At 43.1% G+C, this 26,190-nt stretch overlaps 1 long non-coding RNA gene across 1 annotated transcript; it reads left to right on the top strand.

Moving 5' to 3' along the window:
• Nucleotides 1-15,893: 15,893 nt before the first annotated feature.
• Nucleotides 15,894-16,752, top strand: LOC119789631. Its single transcript, XR_005281608.1, has 3 exons — nucleotides 15,894-16,001; nucleotides 16,077-16,191; nucleotides 16,260-16,752. It is a non-coding gene; the product is annotated as an uncharacterized LOC119789631 (long non-coding RNA).
• Nucleotides 16,753-26,190: the final 9,438 nt, after the last annotated feature.

A 26,190-nucleotide genomic window follows, 5' to 3' on the forward strand; every position in this document is an offset into this window, starting at 1 on the left:
GTTTGTATTTGATTTTATGCCAGTCGTATCATTTTAATTGATCATATCCCCCCGGCCGGTCCGTGAAAATATTCTCTGACATATAGCGGTCCGTGGTGCAAAAAAGTTTGGGGACCGCTGTGTTAAACTACAACTCTGCTTCCTGGTCTGCACCCTGGGTGGTCAGGGTTTTGGAGGAATAATTAATGTGGCCAAATTCCTAGAAAGAAGAGCTGCACCACCCAAAGTGGGATGGATGATGAATGTTTGATTTATCTAAAGGTTTCACTGTGTAAATGGGTTTGGCTGTAATTTAAGGACAGATTCTAATAAATCTGCAGTGTGGGGACTATGAATCTGATAGGATTTTAATTTTTTTATTGCTGTTTTACACAATATGCTTAACTAAGTATTTTTTGTTGTTGAATATTATAGATTTTGCAGAAATATTTTTTATACATACATTGTTTGTTTTATAGAATAGAAAATCCCTTTATTGTCCTACAATGAGCAAATTTACAGCAGTAGAAAGATTATTGAAAATGGTCACACAAATGTGGACCTTAGAAAAATGTATAAGACTAACATAATAGGGAAGAGTTAAAATATAAACAATACAATTCTGTAAAGTGTTTTAACAATATAAAACTGGAGAATAAATAACCAATATGCAGCTATGGACATTTTTACAGTAATGGATATTTGAAAATAGCAGCAACATGAGAGATGTGCAAAATGACAGCAGCATGTTATTTAACTGACTAAAGTTTCTATCATTACATTTGCTTTTATTTGTTCCTGCTCCCGGTGGTTGGAACATTTATTCCACTCTGGATTCTTGTGAGGGTAGCCTTTGTTCACTTTCTAATAAAAAATAAATAGGCTAAACAAACAGTTTTGAAAACTTCAGTATTCATTCTTTTCCTGCTTTGTGTGTCAACTTCACGGTCGCTAAGCAACAGAGCATACAGCGGTAAAACCTGCCGAAGGGTAGACCTGTTCGAATTCACAGCCAAAACACTTCCAGTGTCCTTATTTTCACGGACTTCGAAGGATCCAGTCTAGGTAAACCGCGTCCTTGGAGGATGCAGCCCAGGATTTCGAACAGAGCCATCTTTTGTGGGAGCCGGGGTGCCCGGAGAGAACCCATGCATGCAGCATTCATGCATACACACACCTGAGGAGAATTTAGAGAAGCCATTTAACCTATCTGATTTCTTTTGTGGGAAGCCGGGGTGCCCGGAGAGAACCTAGATTTGGATAATAGAAGTAACTAGAAGGATGCTAAGGGATAGGAGACTGGCACAAGGGGGCAACAAAGAGTAACTCAATACGTGCATCTTGAATAGAACACAAAATGGAAAAGAAAACAATGACCAACAAAAGGACTTTAGTATCTCTTAGAACATCTTTTGGGTGATTTTGGGTAAACGGACAGGTTTGGGGGGGTCTCTGGAAATATATTCAGGGAATGGATGAATTGGAAACAAGCCGTGACTTAATATTTGTAGCTGTTCCTTTTTCAGGATGGGGTTTGCTGACGTTTCTACCTCTTAGCTATTAGATACATTGGAATACAGACCTTGTTCCTCCTTTTGATCCTCGTTTTCTCAAGGATTTTTGAGAGGGGTGTACAAGGCTGATGGGGATTTTGGGCAACTATTGGAGGGAGTCGACAAAGATTCCTGTTTAAAGCTACGGGATCTACCAATCGTTCAGACCTATGGAATCTCAGTGGGGCATCAGTTTTTGCCTCTCTTTCTTGCTGTAGTCTTTCTGCAGCTTGTCTCTTCAAAGACTCAAGGGTTTTCTGTTCCTGTATAGCTCTTGCCTCGGCCTCTTGTTTGTAAGTCTCATTAAGTTGATCAAATACCACTTTACGTCTTTGGTTTTTAGTTGGCAATTCTGGGTCTTTGTAAGGCGGCTTTAGAAAAAATGTTGAATTGTTCTTGTAAAAATGTATTTTTTCTTTCTCCATGCGTTTCTCAAATTCCTTCTGTCTTGCTTCTTTAAGATTTGAGTCAGCATAGCCCTTACGTATCCTCTTTTCCCTTGCAGCCTGTACTTTCTCCGTCTCTATTTCGTCAGCCTCAATTTGAAGCCTCTTCTGTACTATTTTAGTTTCATACTCTCTTTCTTCAAGTTTGGCTGCTTTTTTCTCAGTAGCAATCCTAAAATTTTCGTTAGCATCTATGTTGTATTGTTCTGCTGTTGGAGTACAGGGCTCTTTTAGGGGTTTGGACCTATGGAATCTCAGTGGGGCATCAGTTTTTGCCTCTCTTTCTTGCTGTAGTCTTTCTGCAGCTTGTCTCTTCAAAAGGTCAAGGGTTTTCTGTTCCTGTATAGCTCTTGTCTCGGCCTCTTGTTTGTAGGTCTCATTAAGTTGATCATATACCACTTTACGTCTTTGGTTTTTAATTGGCAGATCTGGGTCTTTGTAAGGCGGCTTTGGAAAAAATGTTGAATTGTTCTTGTCAAAATCTATTTCTTCTTCTTTCTCCATGCGTTTCTCAAATTCCTTCTGTCTTGCTTCTTTAAGATTTGAGTCAGCATAGCCCTTTAGTTTCCTCTTTTCTCTTGCAATCTGTACTTTCTCCGTCTCTATTTCGTCAGCCTTAATTTGAAGCCTCTTCTGTACTATTTTAGTTTCATACTCTCTTTCTTCAAGTTTGGCTGCTTTTTTCTCTGTAGCAATCCTAAAATTTTCGTTAGCATCTATGCTGTATTGTTCTGCTGTTGGAGTACAGGGCTCTTTTAGGGGTTTGGACCTATGGAATCTCCATGGGGCATCAGTTTTTGCCTCCCTTTCTTGCTGTAGTCTTTCTGCAGCTTTTCTCTTCACAGAGTCGAGAGCTTTATGCTGCTGTATAGCTCTTGCCTCGGCCTCTTGTTTGTAAATGTCATTCATTTGATCATATACCACTTTACGTCTTTGGTTTTTAATTGGCAGATCTGGGTCTTTGTAAGGCGGCTTTAGAAAAAATGTTGAATTGTTCTTGTCAAAATCTATTTCTTCTTGTTTCTCCATGCGTTTCTCAAATTCCTTCTGTCTTAATTCTTTAAGATATAAGTCAGCATAGCCGTTACGTATCCTCTTTTCTCTTGCAGCCTGTACTTTCTCCGTCTCTATTTCGTCAGCCTCAATTTGAAGCATCTTCTGTACTATTTTAGTTTCATTCTCTCTTTCTTCAAGTTTGGCTGCTTTTTTCTCAGCAGCAATCCTTACATTTTCGGCCTGGTAAGGTTTCATGTGGTAATTTTCTGTGGTTGCATGACAGGGATAGTTTTTTAACTGATCATATACAATTTTTTTCCTTCTTTCCCTTTCAATGACCACTTCCCTGTCTCTGTAACACTTTGAAGGCTTTGAAAAAAACATATTTGTTTGATTAAAGTCATTTTTTTCTGCTCCTTTCTTCCCAGCAATCCTTTCATTATAAGCCCTGTTATTTTCCATGTTGTCTCTATTGTTTGAAACAGTACAATAATGTCTGCGTTTATCTAATTTTTTTTTTTTTTTAAATAGTATAGCAGCAAACCTTCCGAACAATCCGCGTGAATCGGCTCTCAAACGAAGAATGGCTAAGACCTTCGAATTCAGGCGTTGATACTTTCCTGCATAGAACCCTGTGACGTCACGGGCTTTGACTGTGGGCGGGAATGTTCTGTTCTCGAACGTTACGTCACCATGCCGCGCTATATAAAGCTGTCGCGATATTTATCTTTAAGCAATGGCACCTCGCGTTCTGGCTGGAAACGCGCGGTGACGTAAAAAACGCGCGCTCGCGTAAAATACGTGCGGTGGCGTTAATAACGTTTGGTGGCGTTTTTTGCATATTATATCATCAGGAGGTTGTCTTTTAGGTGCTCAGCCACTAGATTTAAAGGTGTTTTACCCAATAAGAACACTGCAGCACCAAACATCACCAGGAGATCCCTGATCGTTGGGGAAAGGCAGAAAGAAGATGCACCTTCCTTTCTGATCCTGTCTAAATCCTGTTTAGTTCAATAATAAAGTCTGATATTACGCAAAACTCACTCTGCTTGTTCTCCCTACTTATGCCCTTGGTGCGGAAGATAAATGAAATCTTTAACAGAAAAGTTATTATTAATTCTGAAAATATAATCATGTGAATATAAATACAAAGCATACAAAAAATGCAGCTTTATTAAGTGACCTGGTTTATTTTATTTAGCTTTTAATTTCTTTTCAACAATTAGTCATACTACTTTGCTTGTGCTTTGGTAGTTTCATGTTTAAAATGACAAAAGAAATATGAAAAAGCTTATGGTCGTCAAGTTGTACTTATTCTCATATGACAGCAGATGGCAGTGAAAGCCCAAATTCATGAGATTAAATATTTGAAGTCAATTTTTAAACGTCTGTCTACCACTTTTTTGTGATTTGAATCATCAGTGGCCGGTCTAAACATATTAAATTTCCAAGAATGCAAAGTGAGCATGAAACTATACCATTTTCCAGGGAATAAACAGTATTATGTGACGCTATGCTTCATTTTTTTTTGTCTGTATGTACTGTTTTATTTTCTTCGTGTCTTTCTTTAAATGCCTCAGTACTACTGTTTGTATTATAACCTAATTTTACAGACTGTAAGTTAGTCTAACAAAGCTTAGTCAGAATCCTGAATTAAATTGTCACACCGAATACTGTATGGCTTGCTGATATTCAAAAAGTACAATTTCCAACTAATCTAAGTTTTACAAGTTGATAAGGAGTAAGCACTAGCTCAAATATTTGGTTCCCTAATCCTTCACACACCCCAGATCATCAAGATCTTCCCTCCTGTGTTCCTCCAACCAGCTCTGCTGCTCCTCACCTATCAAACACTTCCTTGAGGCCATTTTTGTCCAGATTACACCTTAATTACACTTGTATGCTTAATTTACACACTTTATTTGGATGATGAAATTATAGTTTCAATGTTTCAATTTGTCCAAATGACTATTTTGTTTCCGGTGGTTTCAATAAGAATTTCAGTTCTGCCTCCTTTATATCCATTTTAAACATCATAAACATAGCATTCATTAACTTGTTTATGAACTGTTTTATTGTAGAGGAGATCAAGGCTATGGCTTAAAACCGGTCGGACTTCAAATGCACAAAGCAAGTTGCTGAGTGAACAAAGATAAATCTTGAGTGGACTAATTACTGTTTTCCTAACACACATCATGTGTTCCACCAACCAGCTTTCTTAAGGCCATTTTTGTTCAGTTTGCAATCGAAAGCTTCATTTATTTTTTTCACCAATATGATTGTTACAATTTGTCAAAAAAATGTATTAGATTTAGTCTTTTTAACGTATTTAATGTATTACTATGCAAGAAGGATCTGTCTATCATCACAATGTTGCTCCAAATCAGACTGATGCAAACTTGCAAAGCATGTTGCTGTGTGAGCAAAAATAAATCTGCACTGCTCTATACTTGATGTTTTTTTCTTGCTTTGGTGCTCATGACCTGTGGATCAGCCTCAGTTATATTGTAGTAGAGTATGCTTAATTTGCACACATGCTTCAATTTTACTCCTTAGCGGGATATGTTGCATCTCAATGGGCCATCTTTAAGTGGACAGCAATTTTGTATAGTATGGTTCAATTAGTCCATAATATAAAGCCTTAAACTGGTTTACAGTATACATCTAAGAGAACCATAAGAAAGGTCAGAAAACGGATAACCTTTGAAACTTTTATTATCACCAGGGTTTTTTTTTTATCAGACTTTTCCAAAGCCATGTGAGCCCTTGATGGACATTTCCACCATGGCTTTAAATTGCTCCTCACACTCCACTCTTGGAAGGAAAAGGGTGATGCTGCAGGTAGATGAGTATGGCAGGCGTTGCTCTCCTGGTTCATGGTCAAAAAATTCAACTGATGGGTTTGGTGAAAACCCAAGCGGGGGAATGGTATCCGCCCCTGACACAAACACAAGTATTTGCTCAAAGGAGATGTCTACTTCTCCATGTGTAGAAGGATAGGGAGAGGTCACTCACCATTGATTCAAATGCAAATTAAGGACAGGTGTGTAAAATTACCTTGAATAGCAACCAGCCACCAATCCCACCAGAAAATGGTCTGCTCTTCAGCCTCCTTGCGGTTGCTTCCAGGTGGACTCAATTTTATGGTGAAGAGAGACTGCATGCAGCTTCTCCCAAGTTTCTCACCTACGTTTGTAAACACAGGGAGAAACTGCATGCAGTGTCTTTCCACCACCTGCCAGAAACCACCACATGAGTTGAACCCACTTATATATATATAAATATACTGATTTCTGCAAATGTACCATTGATTTTGTTGGGTTTTTAATCCAGAGAAATGTGAGTTTAAAAGATTAAAAGGAAATGATCAACACAGAGACAGGGTTTTGTGACGTCAGCGTGTGCCGGGTGGAGAGAAGATCCTGGCTTGGAAAGCCATCACCTTCTCCCACAGATCCCTTCATGGCAAAGCCTTTTATTAACAGTTTACAACATCAAACAGGCGGGCCTAAAACAGAAGAGCCAGTAATCATTGTCTGGGAGGATGCAGGTAACAAGATAGTGTGAATTGACCAACTGGCTGGATGGAAGTCACACATCCGTGTGATTCTGCCTCATGACCTACAGGAGGTCATAAAAGTTTATGACCCTTCTGGTTGAAACACAGGATAGTTATCACTCTAACATTTCCCTCCTCTTATACATAAAAACATCAGCATATAGCACTTCTAAAAAGATTTTCACTACATACATCATGAATGCATTGCAGATAGGGAATTCAGTAATCAAAGTTTAATATGCAAAACACAACTATATTAAAAGGAAAATTCAAGCACAAAGGTAAAAAAGAATGTAAAAACTTTAAAAATAATCTGTCCCTTGAGTAGGCAAAAACTCTCCAATAGAGAAAAAATTCCTACCCAGCCCCTCCCGAGGAGGCGACCATTATCCCTGTAAAAGATTACATAACTTCATCATCATCATTATCTTCATCAGCATCTCGGCGGAGTTGAGCATAATTGATAGCTGAATATTGGATTAGAGTGGTTCCTATCATTTTCTGAAACATTGATTGCAGGCATGGTATTAAGCAACAAATAAAAAGGAAAAATATGATTAACAATCCTATAAATGGTAAAGCTATCTTCATCAGTACCTGCCACCATGATCCCATGGTGAACCAAACTGTCCATGGTGCTGGAACTGCACCGGAAGTGTGACGGTTAACATACCTCTTTAGATCTTTCAACTCCTCCAGAGCAATCTGTATTTTTTCATCATTAGTGTCATTAGTTATATAAGTACAACATGTCTGGCCAATAATAGTACACACACCCCCTTGGGAGGCTGTCTGCAGATCCATTACCATTCTGTGTTGAATGAGGGTCTGCTTAACATAGCTGAATTCCTGTTTTATTGCTAGTCCTAAATCCTCAGTGGCGTTTATTAGTCTCATCAGGGTATATCTGTTGATTTCAACATGGTCTCGAACCTCTCCAATCCCCACCCATGGAAAAATACCTTGCAGGACTTTAGGTCCCCACCCCCATATCCTGAATTCCATGGGGACTCCTGTGTCTGTGGTCACACCCCAGTGTGATGCTGGGAAATTGATTCCTGTGTCTTTCTCAGTTTCCCTTTTTTGTAGGTGGGAATGATAGGGGTGTTGCTCAACTTTTTCCATGACCATGGTGTGATCTGACACTAGTGCCAGAGTGCAACGACCCCCCCATCCAGCAGGCAAAGCTGGGTGAGCTTTATGGCCGCAGACATAGTACCAATCTGCCAAGGTGCGAGTTCCTAGCAGTGAAGGCACTATTGAAGAGCATCTGGTGTTTGCTATGGCATGGGAATGGTTTTTTGCACATTGAGTCGTCCTGTCTGGGGTACTGGTACGACAGGTTTTATTTTTCTTGCAGGCCAAACATGCAGTTTCATTTATATATGGGCAGAAAGAATAAGTAGCATTCCTTTTGGAATATTGCCCACTGAAACGCTGCCATTACCTTCTACACACACAGGGAATATTTCGCTTACTATCATGACGTGTGTGGAAATTGGGATTGAAACCTGTGGTAACACTGTGGCATCCTTATCTGCAGTACATGGCAGGCCCAATATAGGACTAGTTGAAATCTTTAGTGGCTGTGAGAAATTCGCTTTAGAATGAATAACACCGATTCCTGGAAGAGTTGAAAGAGCCATTAGGCAGTAAGTTTGACGTTCAGACATATTGTATGCATAGACAGTCTGAATGGTAGAAGTAGGCATATGAGTACAAACATAACAGTCTGTTTTGTTCAAATCTTCAGCAACATGTTTGGCATGTTGCCACCACATATTGGCACCGTATGGATGACTTTCTGTGGATCCATCAAAAATCATCCTGCTCTTCCTTTGTTTCAGACGGTCAGTTTGAGTCCCTAGAGACACCACTCCAACGGTCACCACCAGGCAGATGAATGTCATTAGTTTTTCCATCTTCATCAGCTCTTAGTTATGGGGTTCCTGTGAAGGTAATTGGGCTTCTTGCTGTGGAAAGTTTTTAATCAGTTTACAATGACTCTGGTGGATCCAAGTGTCTCTCTCCTGGATTTTCACAGCAGTGGGGGTTGTTAGTTGCACTATGTAGGGTCCTTCCCACCTCGGAGCTTTCCAAGTTTTTCTTTTGATGATTTTAATCAGCACTCGGTCTCCAGGCTTCAGGCCTTCCTGTGGGGAAACAAAAGGAGCACTAGGCAGATTACATGTTTTCCGAACAGTTTTGTCGCTGAAAAGCTTCAGCATCCACTTAGTTAGCGGGTCAATGTCATCTTGTTCGTTTTCTGCCCATGGCTTTCCTGTTCTGCCATGAATTTTCTCAATCTATTTTTAACATCCTCGAGCCATTTAACTGGGTTCTGTCTGGCTGGAGGTAAACCTCGACAGGCAGTCCGCATCTCTGCATCTGACCATGGCCCACACACAAGAACAGTGGGTCCACAATCCAGTGGGTCACCATCTTGGGGTCCCGTGCGTTGACCACAATGAGGGTTGGCCACCTCCAACACCGGAAAAGCACATGCCCCCCTCCCAGGATCTTGGTCCTGTTCTTGTTTTTTTAATTCAGCCAATCTTGGATGAATAGGGGCAGATGGGCCCCTTCCACAAGCCTCCACTTGATAATCATCCCTGAAACACTTCGAATCAAGCTTCACATCCCCCCCTGATCCTCCCAACTCATGCTCACAAGAGTCAGAGGCACTGAGTTCCATACCATCCACAGAGGACGACACAGACAGGGGGCCTGCTCCTGCTCCTCCAATATTACCACACGATGGTGGGGCTACTGGAGGAGGAACAGTGGCATGGCTGTGTTCATATTCACCGTGATGGGGTTTATCTCCACCTTCCTGCGCAGCTGATGCCACTGCTTGAACCCCATCACCCCCTTGAATTTGTTTAGGATCAGGATATTGAGGAAGCATACGGGATACAACAGTTTCTTCATCAGCTTTAACTTTTACAGCAGCAATTGTAGCTGTCTTTCTATCCTTCTTCTGTTGTATTTGGCTTTCCCTATTTTTTGCTTGTGTGGTGGGATGGTGTTCCACCCTCCCAACTACACACACCAGGTGTAGTGACTGATTGGGGGGCGGGGCAGATAGCTTTAAAGCTGAGCAGTCCGCTGCGAGGTGCGTGTGCTTTGTTTCCTTACTGTGTGTCGGCTGCCCAAGTGGCTGGTGTGCTCGATCCACTCATCCAAAATAGTAAGTGCCATTTTGCCATCTGGGCTGGGGATTGTTGTCGGGTTCTGGTGCAATGCCTGCCGTGTGTTTCTGCAGCGTTGCGCAGCTGGCGTTGGCGGCTGCAGTTGGCGGTTGGTGCGGCGAGCGGCTTCCGTCCGGCCCTCGCCTGCTGATCCGCTCCCTCCCTGGTCGGCTGTGTCACCACATCTGGGTAAGCTACCGGTTTAGAGTTTAATTTACTCTTACCTGAATCCACCGTTAACGAGTTTTCTAATTTAGGATTCTTCCGGAGTTGCAGCGCTTGGACGCTCCTGCTGTCTTGTCTGTCTTGCCGGTTTTGTTTGGGCCGCTCTCGGCGGAGCCTGCTGACGCTTGGGCTGGCGGAACGAGCGGGGCACGACTCCTCTGGCCCCGTGAAAAGACATTAGAAGTCGGACAACAACAGTTTGTCCCATCTTTGCAGTGGTTGTGTTCTTTTCTTTGCCGTTTGTTTGCTTATTATTTAAATTACTAATTTGTTTGCTTTGTTGTGATTTACTAATTTGTTTTCTTTTGCATTGCATGATTTGTTTGTTCATTCATTTTTTTGGGAATAATTTAAATTGTCCTTATTTTTGATGCCTTTTCCTTCTAGGGGCTGAGTAGTGGGCCTGAGGCCATGTTTTAAAAGAAAAATGTTTTAATGAAATTTGTTAATAAATCATTGGAGACTACTCCGTGCTCTGGTGCGTCTTGCCTAAAAAGATCTACCTCCTCTGCTGGTCACATTTGGCGTTGCTGGTAGGATTCACCATTGAGCACGGACTTGTCTTTGTTTTTTATTTTTTTATTATTTTTTTTTGTGTGTTTAGGGTCTTAGCTGTGTTTTTATTCATGATGTTGTAAGACAAGACAGCAGTAGCTATCCAAGGAAGACTTAACTGTGGGTTCAGGATTTATTTTCACTGTTTCTTTTGTTTGTTTTTTTCTCTCGCGTTTCCTTTTGGTAGTCTTCCCCTGTAGGTATGGAGGAGGTGGCAGGCCGCCCGGTGGATGGAGTTGGTCGGCAGAGTGTGACGGTTGGAGGTTCGCTGGGCGCTGCTCCTTCCCCAGCTGTGGCTGGTGGTGTCATGCCTGCTGGTGCTGTAGTTGCTGAGCGGTTGGTGGTTGTGCCCAGGGACCGGCGATGTCCCGTGTTCGGTGGTAGGACTGGCATCGGGATTGGTGAGTGGATCGAGGAGGCCCAATCATGTATTCGGGCCCGCCATTTGTCAACGGCAGACCAGGCTTTCTTCCTTTTTGATCATCTAGAGGGGGAAGCAAGGGAGGAAATAAAGTACCGCACCAGTGCAGAGAGGAATGATCCAGCTAAGATCTTGGCTATTTTGAGGGAGTTATATGGTTGCACAGAGTCCTATGTAACCCTCCAGCATGCATTTTTTTCTAGGAAGCAGCAAGAGGAGGAAACACTGTTGCAGTTTTCCCTAGCATTGATGGCCCTTATGGAACCAGTTAAGCAGAATGCTCCTGATGGGTTGTTGAATGCTGATATTCTGCTGCGTGACCAGTTTGTAGAACATGTGTTGGATAGTGCTCTCCGCCGGGAACTTAAGCAGTATGTTCGGGGTCATCCCACTGCCACCTTGTTGGATGTGCGTGGGGAGGCAATTCGGTGGGAGAGGCAAGGGTTTCCAGGTGGCGCTAGGGAGCGTAGTCATTCTCTCCCTTCTACATATGGGCTGCAGTACAGGGTGTATGGCGGTTCTCGGCTAACTCCACCTACTGCTGCCTGTTCTGAGTTTGGTGAGTTAAGGGAACTTCTAAAACAGCAACAAGAACAGATTAACCAACTCACCCAGTGTATTGCTTCTCTGCAGACTTCTTTACCACAGGTGCGGCATCCTCGTCCAGGTTCTGTGGTCTGCCACAGGTGCCAACAGCCGGGTCACTTTGCCAGAGAGTGTGATGGTGAGCGGGTTCGTGTCCGGGTTAACTCTGTGGCAAGGCCAGCTAATGTTAACCAGGCGGAAAACTAGCGCCCACTGAGCTGTTGAGCCACAACTCAGGTGGGGGAATAGCAGGCTCGCAAACAGCAGCCGCGTCAAAATTGTTGGCATCCTGCCCAGTCATTGATGTCGTCATGAGTGGTGTCTCTGTTACTTGTTTAGTAGATACAGGTTCCATGGTGTCGACAATCACCGAGAGCTGTTTTCAGGAACATTTTGCATCATTGGGGCATGATGGCCTTCAGTCATGTCACTGGCTGCAGCTTCGGGCAGCCAATGGTCTTTCCATCCCATACATTGGCTATTTAGAGTTGGATGTCACTCTGTGTAACAAAGTGCTTCCTCATTGTGGAATTCTGGTTGTGAAGGACCCCACTAATGTTGGTTCTTCTGTTCCTGGCATTTTGGGAATGAACATAATTAATCGTGTCTACCAAGAACTTTTTGGGGCACATGGAGGCTCTTTCTTTGATTTACCTTCAGTAACACAGTCTCCTGGTCCAGTTGTGGAGGCCCTGCAGCAGTGTCATCAAGCAGCAGCTAAGTCCCCAACACAGTTGACTGGTGCTGTTAGGGTCCGGGGCCCTCGACCAGTGAGGATAACTGGTGGGGTTATGAAATTTGTAGCTGCAACCTGCCCTGAACAACTTGCTGGTCAGGTTTTATTGTTTGAGCCTCCAGAGTCCGACTTACCAGCTGGCTTATTAGCCTCTCCATGTCTCATTCAGGCTGTGCACGGTACTGCTTATGTTCCTGTCCTAAATTTTGGAACTACGGATGTTGTACTCTATCCCCGAACTCACCTTGGTTTGTTGAGTCGAACTGAAGTGGTTAGCCTGCCCCGTGATGTGACAGAAATAAGACCCTGTGCTACAGTTTCTTCTCAGGTCGCTCTTGGTCCAGAACAGAGTTTGCTTGATTCTGTTGATTTGTCTGCACTGACAGAAACTGAACAAAGGCAGGTCCAGTCACTTCTACAGAAGTACAGCTCTGTCTTTTCAGCTCATGAAGGTGACTTGGGGTGCACTAATCTGGTGTCCCATGACATTCCCCTGTTGGATGAGGTCCCGGTCCGGCAGAGGTACCGACGTATCCCTCCCTCAGAGTACGAGGCTGCCAAGTCACACATTAATCAGCTCCTACAGAACCAGGTAATAAGGGAAAGCAGCAGTCCTTATGCCTCTCCCATCGTTCTTGTTAGGAAGAAAGATGGCAGCCTTCGTATGTGTGTGGATTACCGTCAGCTTAACAGCAAGACGAGAAAAGATGCTTTCCCATTGCCTCGCATTGAGGAAAGCCTGGACCATCTTTCTGGGGCCCAGTGGTTTTCCACCCTAGATCTAGCCAGTGGGTACAATCAGGTTCCTGTGTCAGAACAGGATAAGTCAAAAACTGCTTTTTGTACGCCATTTGGACTCTTTGAGTGGAACCGTATGCCCTTCGGGCTTTGTAATGCACCTAGTACCTTTCAGCGTCTAATGCAGAGGATGTTTGGGGACCAGCAGTGCCAGTCTCTTCTTTTGTATTTGGATGACATCATTGTGTTTTCAGGTTCAGTCTCCCAGCACATTGAGCGCCTGGAAACTGTTCTTGCTCGGCTCCAGAGAGAAGGTCTGAAGGTAAAGCTTGACAAGTGTTCATTTTTCAAGCGACAGGTTAACTACTTGGGACACCTTATCTCAGATAAAGGTGTAGCCACAGACCCAGCCAAGACTGAAGCTGTGGCTAAATGGCCACGTCCCACACATGTTTCAGAGCTTCGCTCCTTTTTGGGCTTTGCAAGTTATTACAGGCGCTTTGTGGAGGGTTTTGCTAGGCTAGCGGGTCCGCTTCATAGGCTGGTGGCACAACAAGTGGGCACAAAGCCCAGGAAGGGGTCTGGCCAGGCTTTTCAATCTGCTTGGACATCAGAGTGTGAGGAGAGCTTTGAGGCCTTAAAAGTTAAATTAACATCTGCACCAGTGTTGGCATATGCTGATTTTTCACGTCCCTTCATTCTAGAGACTGATGCCAGTCACAGTGGACTTGGGGCAGTACTGTCACAGGAAACAGAGGATGGAGTGAGGCCCATTGCATATGCCAGTCGAGGTCTTAAACCTTCAGAGCGTAACATGGCCAATTATAGCTCTATGAAGTTGGAGTTTCTGGCATTAAAATGGGCCATGACTGAGAAGTTCCGGGAGTATCTCTTGGGCCACCGGTGTATAGTTTACACAGATAACAACCCGTTGAGTTATCTTCAGTCGGCCAAGCTTGGTGCCATGGAGCACCGTTGGGTTGCGCAACTTGCTGCTTTTGATTTCGATATTAAGTATCGTTCTGGACGCAGCAATACTAATGCTGATGCGCTTTCCCGCCAGCCAACATCAGGAGCCAGCCTGGCAGAACTCTTGTCATGTACCTCTGTTCCAGAGGCTCTTCAGTGTGCCCCAATTCCTGCTCCATTGTCGGTAACCCAATCTATGGTGACTGTTTTGCCGTCTCATTCTGTGTCTGATCTTTGTGCTTTGCAGGAAGCTGATCCTCTCCTGAAGGACGTTTTGGGTTTTTGGAGGAGGCAGGTTTATCCTACTCCTGAGGAGAGGCAGCGCTTTCCCAAATTATCCTTGGTTCTTTTGAGACAGTGGGGTCGTTTCGTGGAGAGAGATGGTGTGGTGTACCGTCAGGTCCATCGGTCAGATGGTGGTGAGGAGGTCTTACAGCTGGTTTTGCTGTCAGTTCTTAAACCGGATGTTCTGACTCAATTACATCAAGAGCATGGACACCAGGGTGTGGAGCGCACCACAGAGTTGGTACGGCAGCGCTGTTACTGGCCGGGGATGTCTAATGACATCAAACAGTGGGTACAAGAGTGTCAACGGTGCCAGGTTGCTAAAAATGTACCATCTAGCTCTGGCACTTTCATGAGTCATCTGTTGGCTTCTCGGCCAAACGAGATTGTTGCCATGGATTTTACCATGTTGGAGCCTTCACAAAATGGCCTGGAAAATGTTCTTGTAGTTACTGATGTATTTAGTAAGTACACCATTGCTGTTCCAACTCGGGATCAGAAGGCAGCCACTGTTGCCCAGATTTTGCTCACTGAATGGTTCTTTAGATTTGGGATTCCAAGTCGCATTCATTCAGATCAGGGTCGGAGTTTTGAGAGTGCGTTAATTCAGCAGCTCTGTAACCTGTATGGGGTTAAAAAGTCACGCACTACCCCTTACCACCCTGCTGGAAACGGGCAGTGTGAGCGCTTTAATAGAACACTTCATAATCTGCTGCGCACTTTACCAACATCTAGGAAGCGGGATTGGGCTTCCTGTCTTCCACAAGTACTCTTCTGTTATAACACTACCCCTCATCAGAGCACTGGCGAGTTTTTTCTTATGTTTGGCCGTGAACCTCAACTGCCTGTGGATTTCTTGTTGGGTCGCATTCGGGACCCTGCACCAGGTGAAGTGGTGGACTGGCTGGCTGAGCATCAGACCAGGTTAACTATGGCGTTCCGTCATGCTCAGGATCACTTGTTGGCAGCTGCAGGGCGTAGAAAAGAGCATCATGATCAGGGCATCCGGGAGGTTCCATTGCAGGAGGGACAGTTGGTTTACCTGCGCGATCATAGTGCTAGAGGTCGCCATAAAATCCAGGACCTCTTTAGCCCGGTTATCCATCAGGTCGTGGGAGCTCCAACAGCTGGAGGGCCGGTTTATACTGTGGCGCCTGTAGGTGACTTGCAGAGAACTCGAAAGGTGCATCGGGACATGCTGAAAGCTCGGGTTGGGCCAGAGCCTACGCCAGTACCCCTGCAGTTAAAACCTACCTTTCCTTCAGGGGGACTGGATGACTCTTTGGAGGATGATTTGTGCTTATTGGTCCCCGATACTTCAGTACCATCCACCTCTGCAGCTCCACAGGTCGCTTCAGGACATGGTCACCCTGCTCAAACTTCTGGGACAGCTCCTCTACCCTTGCGTCGCACTGTTCGTTTTGGGGCTGGTCAGCACTCGAATGTCCATCACCTTCCTCGACCTGTGGGTCATACTGCAGGATCTAGTCAGCCAGTCTCCAACTCCCAGTTAGCAGTTTTTCGTCCTTGGTGCTGAGGTTTGTAGATTCATCGTCGGGGCGACGATGCAACACAGGGGGGTAGAATGTGGTGGGATGGTGTTCCAGCCTCCCAACTACACACACCAGGTGTAGTGACTGATTGGGGGGCGGGGCAGATAGCTTTAAAGCTGAGCAGTCCGCTGCGAGGTGCGTGTGCTTTGTTTCCTTACTGTGTGTCGGCTGCCCAAGTGGCTGGTGTGCTCGATCCACTCATCCAAAATAGTAAGTGCCATTTTGCCATCTGGGCTGGGGATTGTTGTCGGGTTCTGGTGCAATGCCTGCCGTGCGTTTCTGCAGCGTTGCGCAGCTGGCGTTGGCGGCTGCAGTTGGAGGTTGGTGCGGCGAGCGGCTTCCGTCCGGCCCTCGCCTGCTGATCCGCTCCCTCCCTGGTCGGCTGTGTCACCACATCTGGGTAAGCTACCGGTTTAGAGTTTAATTTACTCTTACCTGAATCCACCGTTAACGAGTTTTCTAATTTAGGATTCTTCCGGAGTTGCAGCGCTTGGACGCTCCTGCTGTCTTGTCTGTCTTGCCGGTTTTGTTTGGGCCGCTCTCGGCGGAGCCTGCTGACGCTTGGGCTGGCGGAACGAGCGGGGCACGACTCCTCTGGCCCCGTGAAAAGACATTAGAAGTCGGACAACAACAGTTTGTCCCATCGTTTGCAGTGGTTGTGTTCTTTTCTTTGCCGTTTGTTTGCTTATTATTTAAATTACTAATTTGTTTGCTTTGTTGTGATTTACTAATTTGTTTTCTTTTGCATTGCATGATTTGTTTGTTCATTCATTTATTTGGGAATAATTTAAATTGTCCTTACTTTTGATGCCTTTTCCTTCTAGGGGCTGAGTAGTGGGCCTGAGGCCATGTTTTAAAAGAAAAATGTTTTAATGAAATTTGTTAATAAATCATTGGAGACTACTCCGTGCTCTGGTGCGTCTTGCCTAAAAAGATCTACCTCCTCTGCTGGTGACACTTGCATAATCCACTTATTTAACTCTTCTAATTCTTTTCTGTATTTAGCTTGTTTTCTTTTTGATTTATACACCAACTTCATCTCCACCTTCTGCTGAATCTTTGTCAGCGGCTCAACTCTCAACTTTCCATCCCAGTCCTCCTTCTCAATCCACTTTCTGGCAAACTCTGGGTCACCACCACAACACGCCACCATCCATCTAACATCATCTGGCATTTCCTTCTTACTACTGCCTTGTCCCATTTTTAAAGAATTTAGTCCAGTACACAGCGGTTCGATTGTTTCCTCACACACTTTCACACAGTCACACACACCTAAGGCCTAATATTTTTTATTTTTTAACCAACATAGAGTCCCAGACTCGAATGCACAGAATACCCAGGTCCCAGACTTGTAAACAAAACTTGGTTTCGTCAAATATTCTTGCAACTACAACTAGTTATAGCTTTCACACAGAGGGTCCCAGACCCAAACGCATAGAATACCGATCCCAGATCTCTCACAACAAACCCTGTTTGTCAAATATTCTAGCGACTACAACTAGTTATAGCTTTCACACAGAGGGTCCCAGACCCAAAACGCATAGAATACCGATCCCAGATCTCTCACAACAAACCCTGTTTGTCAAATATTCTAGTGACTACAACTAGTTATAGCTTTCACACAGAGGGTCCCTGACCCAAAACGCATAGAATACCGATCCCAGATCTCTCACAACAAACCCTGTTTGTCAAATATTCTAGTGACTACAACTAGTTATAGCTTTCACACAGAGGGTCCCAGACCCAAACGCATAGAATACCGATCCCAGATCTCTCACAACAAACCCTGTTTATCAAATATTCTAGCGACTACAACTAGTTATAGCTTTCACACAGAGGGTCCCTGACCCAAAACGCATAGAATACCGATCCCAGATCTCCCACAACAAACCCTGTTTGTCAAATATTCTAGCGACTACAACTAGTTATAGCTTTCACATGGTCCCAGACCAGCTTTTGATAAAAAACTTTAGGCGTACCGTTTCTGTGCAGATCAGTCCTCAGCTTGAGTCGTCACCAGGATGTCCAGGGCAGGGCTGGACCAACCTATTGGCTCCGTCCGGCAAAGGGTGGACGGCTGTTGACAGTTTCTTGGCCTTGGTCCCGCACGGTCCTGGACAATTGGATCTTGACTCCCGGGTTTCAGCACCAAAAATGTTGGGTTTTTAATCCAGAGAAATGTGAGTTTAAAAGATTAAAAGGAAATGATCAACACAGAGACAGGGTTTTGTGACGTCAGCGTGTGCCGGGTGGAGAGAAGATTCTGGCTTGGAAAGCCATCACCTTCTCCCACAGATCCCTTCATGGCAAAGCCTTTTATTAACAATTTACAACATCAAACAGGCGGGCCTAAAACAGAAGAGCCAGTAATCATTGTCTGGGAGGATGCAGGTAACAAGATAGTGTGAATTGACCAACTGGCTGGATGGAAGTCACACATCCGTGTGATTCTGCCTCATGACCTACAGGAGGTCATAAAAGTTTATGACCCTTCTGGTTGAAACACAGGATAGTTATCACTCTAACAGATTTATTACAGGTTTGAGTGAATGTACAAGGACTAAGCGGAACAGTCATCTTTCTGCTTATATGGAGAAATTTTACCCATCACGGTCCACATTTCATGTTTTATTGGCATTTTACAGTTTATATTGCATTTATCTGTATTTGAAGGTTTAAGAACATTGCACAGCACTGCAAAAAGGTAACTAAAAGTAGGTAAAATTTTCTGGAAATGTATATTTTTGTCTTTGATATGAAAAGGGATGTGCGAGTACAAGCGGATTCCAATAAGTACTTATTGCATGCTTTAAACTCTATAGAGAAAAATGTTAGTATTTGTTGTTTACAATGTTATTAGCTGCATCTATTGTATATTGTCTGTTGTTTGTAACTCAAGCCATGCCCTAAAAAATGTCATTAAAGTAAGATGCCGTGACAGCTTCTTGATGTTAGTTTTTTACTTTTGAGGCAAGGCAAATGTATGCATATTAGATTATTCTTGTTTTTGCCACTCATTTTTAATAAAGATCCTGCATTTTCTTTCATTGTATAAGTCATTTTTAGATGCCTAATGAGAATTTGTCTCCATATTACAAAAATACAGTAGATGGTTAACATAATACAGCAAAACATGTTATAAAAAATTTGTCCAGTCAAGATTTATCTATGTTCACTCAGCAACTTGCTTTGCATGGTTGAGGTCCGACCGGTTTTAGAGCCACACTAAATATAGCCACATAACTTTGTTGCATGAAAATGGTTAAATTAAAGTTTAAAATGACTACTGTCTGTGTTGTTATGGTCCGGCTCTTAAACCATAACAAATGAAAGGGAAGCAACGCTAGGGATAACTTAAAAAGGGAATTTATTTAACAAAAATCATAACTGGTTGGGGAAGAAAGGGAGAAGGGGGAGAGAGTGGCAGGGAGACAGAAAATAAGGGGCTTAGTCAAAGAAAGTGGTACATCTTAAAGTGGATCTGACATCATCTGGAGACACTGGCCAGCTGCCTCCACTTCCAATCAGCACCAATTAGGGAATCCAAAACATGGAGGTTAGAGACCCAGAGGAAAAGGCCTTGGGTCGTAACACCCCCCCTCTTCAAGACAGGGTCCCCACTGGAACCCTGGGCAACCTGTACAATCACATCTGGAAAAAAAAAAGAAAAACAAAATTAAGTGCACTAACAATATCTCAGACCAGCTGAAATAAAACAAAAACTTAAATCCTCTCCGACCCCATCCATAACTCAACGACAGGTACCTTGAAGTGACTATTAGACAGGTAAGGAGAGAAAAAAAAAACAAACAAAAAAAACAAATTACTGACTTGGTGCTCTTGATAATGCATCTGCAATGACATTATCCTTCCCCTTGATATGATAAATATCTAAGGAAAAAGACTGCAGAAACAATGACCATCTCACAAGTCTTTGATTTGGACAACGAAAAGAATTCAAGGTCAAAGGATTGTGATCTGTAAAAACAGAGGCCCTGAACCTACATAGACCTCAAAATGCTGTAAAGACCAAATAAGAGCAAGGGTCTCTTTTTCAATGACTGAATAATTCAGCTGATGCTTGTTAAATTTGTTAGAAAAAAACAACTCACAGGTCTTTCAATTGAAAAGCCATCCTGTTGCAAAAGAACCCCCCCTGCACCAACAAGACTGGCATCAACCTGGAGCTGAAAAGGCTTAGTCATATCAGGAGCTAACAAGACAGGAGAATTGCATAGCATCATCTTAACATCTTCAAAAGCCTGCTGACAGACAGAGGACCAAATGTATTTCACATTGCTTTTCAAAAGGTCTGTCAGAGGTGCAACCACAGTTGAAAAGTTTCAGCAGAAAGCTCTATAGTATCCCACTAAACCCAAGAATTTCATGAGTTCCTTTTTAGTCGTTGGTATTGGATATTTTCCAATCGCTTCAACTTTTGCACTAACTGGACGTACTTTACCTTGACCCACTTGATGACCAAGATCAGTAACAGTCGCTTGAGCAAAGTCACATTTGGTCAGATTCACTGTCAAACGCGCATCGCGCAAACGGTCAAACAAAGCGGTGAGTCGTTCCATGTGAGAAGACCAACTATCAGAATAGACGACAACGTCATCCAAATAGACAGAACAGCCTTCTAAACCCCCAACAACTTTATTCATCAAGCGTTGAAAAGTCGCTGGCGCGTTTCTCAAGCCAAAAGGCATAACATTGTATGAATATAAGCCACTTGGTGTAATAAAAGCAGAAATTTCTTGTGCCCTTTTAGTTAAAGGGACCTGCGAATAACCTTTTAACAGGTCTATCTTACTAATGAATTTAGCATTACCAATCTGGTCAATGCAATCATCCATACGAGGTAGAGGATACGAATCAGGTTTGGTTATGCTATTGACTTTCCTAAAATCGGAACAAAATCTATAGTTTTGTCCGATTTTGGAACCAGCAAGCAAGGTGAAGACCAGCTTGAACATGATGCTTGAGCGATGCCATTTTTTAACATGTACATAACCTCAGCATCCAGATGTTTACGCTTCTCTGGGTTAACCCTGTAAAGCTGCTGTTTTATGGGTTGTACATCACCCACCTCAATATCATGTTCGATCAGGTGCGTGCAGGATGGGACGTCTGCAAATAAACCAGAATGGGATTTTATCAACTGAATCAACTCAAAGCGTTGAGATTCTGACAAATAACTTACTACAGTATCTATGCTGTCCAATACTTCGGAATTCTTGAGTCGACCAGTTAACATGGCTGAATCTGGAACAGGCAACCCATCACCACTCCCTTCATCACCAGCACATGTCACTGTTTCAGCAATGCACACAGGGTGAACTTCATCCACCAAGACATTATCAGCACGAGCATGATAAGGTTTCAATAAGTTGACATGAAGCATTCGCCGTTTCTTCCGCCTTTCTGGAGTTGCAATGAGATAGTTTTGGTCAGACAGCCGTTTCAAAACTGTGTGCGGACCAGAAAATTTGGCCTGAAATGGCGAAGTCACAACAGGAAGTAAAGCCATTACTTGATCACCTGAAAGGAAAACACGATGTCCAGCTTTCTTATCATACAAACGCTTCATCTTTTCCTGTGCAGATGATAGTTTCTCTTTTGCCAACTGAGTAGCAGTAAAGAGTCTCTGCTTAAACCCATTAACATAATCCAACAAGTTTTGTGGTGGTTCAGCATCCTGGCACTCATCTTTCAAAACTTTTAACGGACCACGCACAGTATGACCAAACACCAATTCATTAGGGCTAAAGCCCGTACTCTCTTGTGTTACTTCTCTTGCTGCAAGCAAAAAACAAGGTAGACCATCCTCCCAATCAGCATTCATCTGAACACAATAAGCACGGAGCAAAGATTTTAATGTTTGATGAAATCGTTCCAGTGCTCCTTGGCTCTGCGCATGGTATGCTGTAGACTGGTTATGCTTAATGTGCAGCTGCTTCAAAACCTGTGCAAACATATGAGAGGAGAAATTAGATCCTTGGTCACTCTGAATGACCTTGGGTATCCCAAAAATACCAATAAACTGCATAAGAGCCCGCACCACAGACTTTGCAGCAAGTGTGTGCAATGGATATGCTGCTGGATACCTGGTACTTTGGCACATAACAGTCAATAAGTACTTCGCACCTGAACGTGAAGGGGGAAGAGGACCCACACAATCAATTATTAAGTGCTCAAACGGTCTACCAATAGTTGGAATAGGATACAGTGGTGCCCGGTTTAGCACTTGATTGGGTTTACCAGTAAGTTGACAGGTGTGACAAGTTTTAATATAAGAAGAAACATCCTTTTTCAGTCGTGGCCAAAAGAAATTTCTCAAAATGCGGTCGTAGGTTTTCCTAACTCCCATGTGTCCAGATTCATCATGAGACACCTGTAAAACCAAGTCACGCCATTTCAAAGGCACCACAACCTGATAAACTGGCTCCCCAATAACATTCTCACCACATGGCATCCACTTCCTTAACAATATCTTGTTTTCAACAAAGTACCCATGAGCATGGCTCTGCAACTCCTCAGCAGACAATGCAGACTGAAATAAATGCTGTATGGTGGGGTCAGATCTTTGCTCCTGTCCCAGATCATTCTGTGAAATAGACAGAGGAATATTAGACAAACATAAAGAGGGAATCCATTTATCTTTTCCCAAGTCTACATCCTGATGTACATCAGTGGATGCTGTCATTGCCCGTGTCACAGCACATGCTTGGAAAATGTCAGGGTGTGACTTTTCACTGTCATCAGGACCACTGCTAATCAAAGGTACTGAAACAACAACTGGAGACTCTGGTTGATCAGGCCAGACTTTCCCTCCAGCTATATTGTTCCCCAGTATAACTGTAACACCCATCACAGGCAGCGCAGGTCTCACACCCATCCTTACTTCTCCTTCAAACAACTCCGAATGGAGCATGAGTTTATGTACTGGAACACAAAACACAGACATGCCCATACCCAACACGGGTATAGATAATCCAGTGTCAGAATCATCCGAAAAAGGTAAAACAGATGCCAAAATGAACGAATCATATGCACCAGTATCCCTTAAGATAGTAACTGGCACCTTAACATCACTCCCAACCAAAGAAACTTGTCCTTCCAACAGAAATGGTTTGTACAAACTCAAATCAGATTTCACAGGAGATTTTACTTCAGCCACTTCGTGAGGAACACTCACAGAAACTGATGCAGCAAACGCTGCTGGTTTAGCCTGAGTTCCATTTCTATTTCTGGATTTCAACAAAGCACAGTCTCTCTTCCAATGACCTTTTCTGTGACAATAATTACAAATTTTGTCCAGATCATGGTTACTGCGATCAAGAAAAGAAACTCCAGAATGTGTCGAATGCCAGTTTGGAACTCTCCTTCCATCTGCATGCTCTCCACTTGTATCTTTATGCGTCAAGACAAAATCATCAGCCAACACTGCAGCTTCTGACACCGTTTTAACCTTCTGTTCACTAATGTACACTGCAATATTATGAGAAACAGAGTTTTTAAATTGTTCCAAAACCATTAAATTACAGAGGTCACCAAGTGTTATAACCTCAGAGGAAGTGCACCATCGGTTGAAATGAATTTCCAAATCTCTTGCAAATTCCACATAAGTTTTGTCACCTTTTTTCCAGTTTCTAAACTTTTGTGTGTATGCTTCAGGGACTAATTCATATGCTTTCAATATTGCAGCTTTAACCCTAGCATAATCTTGGCCATCAGTGTTGTGCCTGAACGCGTTCATTGAACGAAAGTTCATGAACTCGTTCATATTTTGGGCGAACGTGAACTGAACGTACTGCATTATTGCCTGATGAACGTTATTGTGAACTCGTTCATTCTGGTGTCTGTGAACGGCACGCTCTCTCAGTTCAGCTTCCTTCAATAGGTAGCCAGATTTCTATAGAGTCCTCCAGGCGAAACCCCAGCTAAATCAAACCGTAAACAGGCCTTAATATGTAGCGGGAAAAACACCCAATCTGGCAACAGCAGCTACCAGTGTCGTAGCCTACAGCCGCGTGCGTCGTCAAAACAAAATGCAGCGTGGAAGCTACAGCAGCATGTAGGCTACCGTGGAGGCGACAAAGCAGCAGTATGATCACTTAAAACAGTTTTATGACCAGGTGGTTGGTGAGGATGATGGCAACAAGTTTGCCCGCCGGCTTTCAGTAAAAAAATCCGCACTTCAGTAACCTTAAATTCCTACCTCAGCCTGGTCCCTCAGTTTGTGTTAGTAAAATCTTCTTGAGCGGAGGTCTTCAACAGGGGATCCGCGACCCCTAGGGGGTCTACGGAGGTACTGCATGAGGGTCTGCATGGTTAGTTGATATTTTTATATTCCCCCCCTGCAATTTTTCCCCCCACTAATTGAAATGTCTTTAAATACTCATTAACATGAAATCAACACACTGTAGTAAACAGATAAATGGAGACAAAAGATGTCTTTCAGTCATCAATGCACACATTCAGCGACACACAGGAGCTCTTTCAAGCTGGGCACCGTTTCCTTCACAACAACCAGGAATCAGAATCAGAAAAACTTTAATAATCCCAGGGAGAAATTAATTTCTTTACATTACTCCATCTGTAATAGAGTGACTATAGGACACAATTTCATACAATATATATAAATAGGGGGTCCCCGCTCCATCTCACCATCAGTTTGGGGGTCCTTGGTCTGGAAAACATAGAAGACCCCTGTTCTTGAGGGTTTTACTATCCATGTAACTTGTTTTTTAAACCTGCCTGGTATAATTTTCCAGGATTCCAGTATTCCTTTTTAGTATGTATTGAAATGGAATTTCAAATGGAAAAAATTATTAAAATAATAAAAAAAAAATTTGCACCTTAAAGACTACTTTCCTATTTTTCTTTTAATAATTACTCATAAAAAAGACCATTCAAGCAGCACATTTTTCCTGATGTTTTTGAGAATATACTGTAGGGGTGAAAGCTGCAGCTGCTACTAGTGTGAAGTGAATGGACAGCAACAAAGCGTTAAAGCAACAATGGGGAAATGCTGTCCCCTCAATGCTAATGTAAACCCTGGTTGGATAAGGATTCAAAACTGGATAGGAAGATGAAATCTGACGCACAGTTTCAGAGTTATAACTGATAAAATAATTGCTGTCTGTGGTTCTACAGTAGGCTATGGTGTAATTGAGCAATATATGAAAAAAAAAAAAAAGAACTATGAACTAGTTCATTTTTTGGTTTTGAATTATGAACTATGAACTGAACTAGTTCATTTTAAAATGTGTGAACTGAACTTTGAACTAGTTCACGTAGAAAGAGAACTTTCCCAACACTGTTGGCCATCATTCAAACTCAACATAGAGAAAGCTTCCTGAGCACGACCAACCAAAACACACTGAAGCAAAATTATGCGGTCTGAATCAGACCAATCTCTTGTGTCTGCAACCCTTTCAAACAAAGTGAAAAAAGTGTCAACATCCTTTTCACTGAACTTGGGCACCAAACGCAAGTCATTTAAAATATCAGAGGGTTTGCATTTTGAGTCCCCACCACAAGATTCCACAGATAATTTGCCATCTTTCACCAGATTTAATTTTTCACTTTCCAAATTTATTCTCGCCAATTCAGTTTCCTGTCTCATCTTTTCCAAAGCAAGAGCCTTATCCAAATCTGCCTGCTGTCGCAACCTCTCTAAAGCCAACTCCTTTTCCTTCTCCAGTTGCATTCTCAACCTTAACATCTCTTTTTGTTGCTCAAAATCCAAAAGGTCAGGCTTTACAACCCGAGCACCCAAATCTTCAGGTCTGGAAGGTGAAAACAAAACACCCATCTCAATTAGGTTCTCCCTTAAAACTGCTTTGACATTGTCTTTCAACCTTTTGTCACCAACACTTATTTTATAGTGTTCAGCAATTTTTACCAATTGTTCTCTAGAACATTGCTCCAAAAATTCTACTGATGGGGATTTATTAAAGTCCTCCACAGACATGACTAAAGTCTTAATCAAAAAAACAGTGATTCAAAAGTTTAATTGCTGACAATCCGTGCAACACAAAACAACCAACCCGAACCTCCCCTCTAACTGCCTATCAAAACTTTCTAGCTCAACCCTAGTCTTCAGAGATCAGAGACGGTGGGTATTTACGCACTTAATACCAGTAGAGTGGAAGAGGCGACCAGAAAATCGGCAATCCCCCCAACACTATGGCTGTGCCCCCGAGACAACTGCTCCAACCATATGATCTCACACTATTGTTTTTGAGCACATGAATCCCAAAGGGGAGACACGCTGAGGCCTACAGGGGAATCAGTTCAGATCAGACATAATGAACTGCACAAATCAGACAACAATCAAGACTTACCAGTTAGCTCATCAGATGAGATAAAAGCAAGCCACTTACCCCAAACC

Source organism: Cyprinodon tularosa, unplaced genomic scaffold, assembly GCF_016077235.1.
Source record: "Cyprinodon tularosa strain WSP-4 unplaced genomic scaffold, ASM1607723v1 ctg342, whole genome shotgun sequence".
Lineage (NCBI taxonomy): Eukaryota > Metazoa > Chordata > Actinopteri > Cyprinodontiformes > Cyprinodontidae > Cyprinodon > Cyprinodon tularosa.